Below are 4782 nucleotides of genomic sequence, written 5' to 3'. Positions count from 1 at the left end.
CCCGGCCTGTTCTAAGTTTAAACCTGCCCACCGGATGCGGCGCGCCGCCTGGAGGAAGGCCGAAGGACGATCAGGGCGAAGTCGGTGGCTGCCAGCATGCCTCCCGATCCTCCAGTATACCGCCCTCCGTGCGCTGGGAATCGCACTTCGCACGCTTGAAATCGGCGACGCCTCAACGCCTGCTGGAGTTCGTTGCTCACAGGCAAAAATGTTCGGTCTGAAATCTGTATTGTTGGTGGCAAGAAATGTCGGCGGAATAAGATGGTGCCATCTAGTTCATATTATAAATAAAATAAACGAGGAAGGTTCTCGCTCCTATATATTGTGATGATGCAGGATAACGGATGAGAGAATGCGAGAGACGTTTAATGTTACCTGAAGATGTCAGCCCCGCTGCTACTTCAAATGGTGGTGACTGAGGTATGAAAGAAGCGCAGACAAAGCAGGAAATCCTGACTGGCGGAAGTAAGGAATCAAGGTCTTTGCCTCTCGGTTGTCGTCGCCGTTATTGTTCCAAGGCATGAAATATGCTTGCCTCGATTTGACATTACGACCACATTGATGGTACGACAATTAAAAGCTGATTAGAGGAACAGATGAGGCATTTCACATCAGGAATAACTGAAGCACCTAGCTGCATTAGTCCTCCTTCGGTCGCACTTTCTGAAAAATAAGAACATTTGTCGAGTCTGGATAATGCATGATCATCTTGAGGATTATATTTTATTTGCTTGCTTTCATTTCGCTTGTGACTCTGTTTCATTGCTTGCACACGTGTACGACTTCACGGTAGTGTGAAGTTGTAGACGCATTGTATGTATGTGCACGCATTGTACACGCAGTTGTATGTAGTGTAACCCATGGTCAGCGTGATTGTCTATATTGAGCGCTTTTCAATAAGCATTCGCAGTTGCGAGTGAGCGCTTGGCCCGTCCCCGTGGCCCGTCCCTTGTTTTTCTGTTCTTGTTCTAGTGTCACGCCGTATTCAAGTATTAACGATGAATCTACACCAATGAGCCGAAATGTCTGTTTTATTGGCCTATAGGAAATTATTTAGCGGCTTGTTTTTGCGTATATTGATCGAAGGTGTTGGCTGCCTATCGCGCGGCTCTAAAAGCACCCGCAATGACACTGCATATAGGATGATACAACAGCTACTTTATAAAGTACACAATACGCTCGACGTGAGTAAGCATTTGAGCGGCGATGATTGCATCGTCCATCAGCTCAGGCATCCACAATCATCCTTATCTCAACACGCTGGAATAAATATAGAGCAAAACAACGCTTCAAACTATAACACTTTCTTATACATATATTATATGAAGGAAGTAGTTGATTGGATCCGATGTGTATATGTTTTGAAAGAAGTACAGGCGCACGGTAACATGTTTTAATTGTTAATTTTTGCTTTTTAACGGGGGCCTGCACTTTTTTTCAAACATGCGGGTTATAGCTATAGCGTACGTCTTCATTGTTCACTTGGTGTACAAGCAGTCAACCGGAGTTTTTCGAGTGTCTTCATGTAGCATGTATGACCCAACACTATCGGTAGCTATGGTTTTATTATTTAAGTATACGTTTAAGTACTACACGCTGCCCTTTTGTACGAATCTTGTGGCCTTTGGATCAGGCGTGCGTCGAAGGCCACATGGTCACCGGTTTAGCACTTCATGTTGTTTGTATGTGGGAAGACATGATGTGACTGCGCTATGACATTCGGGAAATTTCATGGGAAAGCATACGGCTGTTGATTATGTCTTTGCAAGGGCTGTAGAGGCTTTATACGTCAAGCACTATGTTTCATGATTCTCTGTGCATACTCCCGTAAACTTGCCATTCTACCATGCAACGCGGTACCAATAGCGTCTCGGTATTGAGAGTGTGATGGAAGCCGCGTCCACCGACTCCCACAGTACGTGGGATCAACATACTTTTTTTCATTCGTAACCTTTGTAATGTGTTCAGTATGAATTTCCCCCCGTCCTATTTAAGGTGGAGCAGGTATTTTTTCTTTCTTTTTTTATGTATGTGTTGTCAATTTACAGATTAGACTAAGTTGCTTTTAGAGGCCGATTGACAGGAGTTTTGTGATCCTGTTTAACATGTCGATAAATCTATAGGCTCCCTTTACACCCTTATAGAACCAAGTTAAGAAATATTTTATACAACTCTCTTCATCCTAACAATAGACTTTTTTTGATTGTAATACTAATAATTGACGTAGCTATAATACTACATGGTATATTACTACAATTTTTATTGTATTGTAAACTTGCATTGCTTGTTTATTACAGAAGTTTCCTTTGCCATTTTTTGTCTTTCTAAACAGCCTTATATTCTTGTTTTTCGCACTATTCCTTATTGTTTTCAAATTGTTTGTAAAATCACCATAACCAATGCTTGATCTATATCTCGTTTTCTTCATTTTGTTTATGTATGGGAGTCCCCCTGACAGTTTCTAACTGTAGGACTCCCTGTGAATGTACTAATTGTGTATGCACTTCTCTGTAAAACTGACATCGTTGATGAATAAACTTGAACTTGAACCTATTTAACATTACTAACACATTGTATTATGAACACAAATCTAGCACAGTTCCGGCGGTGCGTGTCTCTAAATTCATTTGATGGTTAGAAAATTGCACCCAATGCTCTTTCTGCTAAGCAGTCTCTCCTTTACGATTCGACATCAGGATATCACGATAGGTCGCCACCCTACTGTATGATTCGCGAGCAAATTTTCCTCGACTCTCAATTTTTTCTCGTGAAAGCAGCCATGCTTGCGGGCAGCGACACCTATGCTGAGCCATGCATTCGCATGCCCCGGCGAAAGTGGTAGCCGAGGCGGCGGCAAGAGCCGGCCATCGCAGGGTGGTGACGCAGTTGGGTCATCCGGCGGCGCCCCTCTCGTTTCGCGCGGGCCAGCGAGCGTGACGCGCAGCGCCCCGCGAACAGGCTGAGAGCAGCGGTTTCGAGTGGGCGCGCCGAGAGAAGCGCTAAATGCGGACGGCTACAGCAGCCCTGCGGTTGTCTCCGCCGCCTCCGATGCACGCAGCGCGTGGCCACCGCTCTGGCGTCGGCATCGAGATCCAGCGACGAGGAGGAGACTGCGGTGCTGATTAGAGCAGCCATCAGAAATAGCGCGCCACGCACGAAGGCAAGAAGAAGAAGCGCTCAAGTCAAATAATGCTTCACTGGAGCACAAAGAACAACGGATGGTCGTTATGCGTGCGCGCATCAGACAGCGGCATTTTTAGGCGCACGGACCACTGGATATAACCGGGAGACCTGCGGGCTTTTTAGCGTCGCAAAATGATTGTAGAAATGCAGTATATAATACTTAGTGTTGAATCGGTGGCGCAGCGAGGATTTTCTTTCGGGGCTATTACTTTTTTCTTTCTGGGGTTTTGCGTGCCAAAACCAGTTCTGATTATGAGGCACGCCGTAGTGGAGGGCTCCGGATTAATTTTGACCACCTGGGGTTCTTTAACGTGCACTACAACGCAAGTACACGGGCGTTTTTGCATTTCGCCTCCATCGAAATGCGGCTGCCGCGGCCGGGATTCGATCCCGCAATCTCGTGCTCAGCAGCGCAACGCCTTAGCTGACTGAGCCACCCCGGCGGGTGGGCTATTACTTCTTAAAGCAAAGCGGGAGAGCGAAGTTCGCTGTTTCGCTACTGCCGAAAGGTGACTTTTTCCTTGTGGCCATTTTTCTCGTTAGGCGTTGGCATGAAATAATTATGTATGTGCCTACATTTCCGCAGTAGTATAGTTGGTTACATTTTTCCCGGTTGTTAATTTCTGTGTTGTGTTGCCTGTGTTCAGTGAATGCAATACTGAGCTATTTGGCAAGACAGCAGCAGCCACGGTCACCAAAGACCGAAGGGGTTCGCAAACAAACCTGCTCTTTAAATAAATTCGCCGGCTCTCTGTGCGCATTGCTCCGAATGACGTCTAAGTGCGTATATAAGCGTGGTGGTGCTATGTCAGTACTCGGCATATAGACGTCAGTTGTGGCCTCACATAAATACCAAGTAGTATATTTGGGTTATGTACTGCAGACGGCCGCATTCTCAGTCACACGCATGACAAATTTATTTTCCTGAACGCATGACTGGAGCTTTAAAACAAGATCAATTTATCGCGCATTTTTGTAGGTGTTGTAATGCTGCACTCTCTCATTCGAAAAACATGTCAAGAACGTTACGACATTCTTGACTGGGCAGACACATAGCGTTTAACGCGGCTAATGCTCTTTGGGTTTCCTCTGCAGGAGTACTAGAATGTCACACGTTAGCTGCCGCCTGTATAGTTTCTACAAGCATCTTTTCCTGATCGGAATAATGCGTGGAGGGCAGCCAAAGAAGGGCTTAAGATATTAATTTTATTAATATTATTAATAGTCTCCATAATTTTAACGTGCAGCTACGTATGCAGGATAGCGAAGGTCACAGCAGGACATACCACTACAGCACCAGGCGAAGTGCAGACATGAAGTTTACATTTAATTCCTGAGCATGACACAATACACACAGGTAGTCTGTGCACTGTGCATTTATAGACAGGGTGTCCCAGCTATCACGCAGCACGATTAAAAAAAAAAAAAAAGAGGAACGGCGTTACGCGAAGCAAACCTATAGTGTGCATTGTTTCCAGTACAGTGGAGTAGCCGCCAGTAATTTTTCGTTACTGAGGTTTAATTAGGTAATTGTAATTAATTATCTAACTCGAGAAGTACTGTCCTAATTATCAAGGTGTCAATGAGAAAATTGTAGAG

General features: G+C 45.1%; 1 protein-coding gene across 3 annotated transcripts in view; it reads left to right on the top strand.

Moving 5' to 3' along the window:
* Positions 1-4782, top strand: part of LOC119465249 (cytochrome b5) — a 47862-nt gene that overhangs the window by 18590 nt on the left and 24490 nt on the right. The window lies entirely within an intron of this gene.

Source organism: Dermacentor silvarum, chromosome 1 (genome assembly GCF_013339745.2).
Source record: "Dermacentor silvarum isolate Dsil-2018 chromosome 1, BIME_Dsil_1.4, whole genome shotgun sequence".
NCBI classification, from domain to species: Eukaryota; Metazoa; Arthropoda; class Arachnida; order Ixodida; family Ixodidae; genus Dermacentor; species Dermacentor silvarum.
The sequence above is the reverse complement of the archived record's forward strand: the minus strand, read 5'-3'. Positions and strand labels throughout refer to the sequence as shown.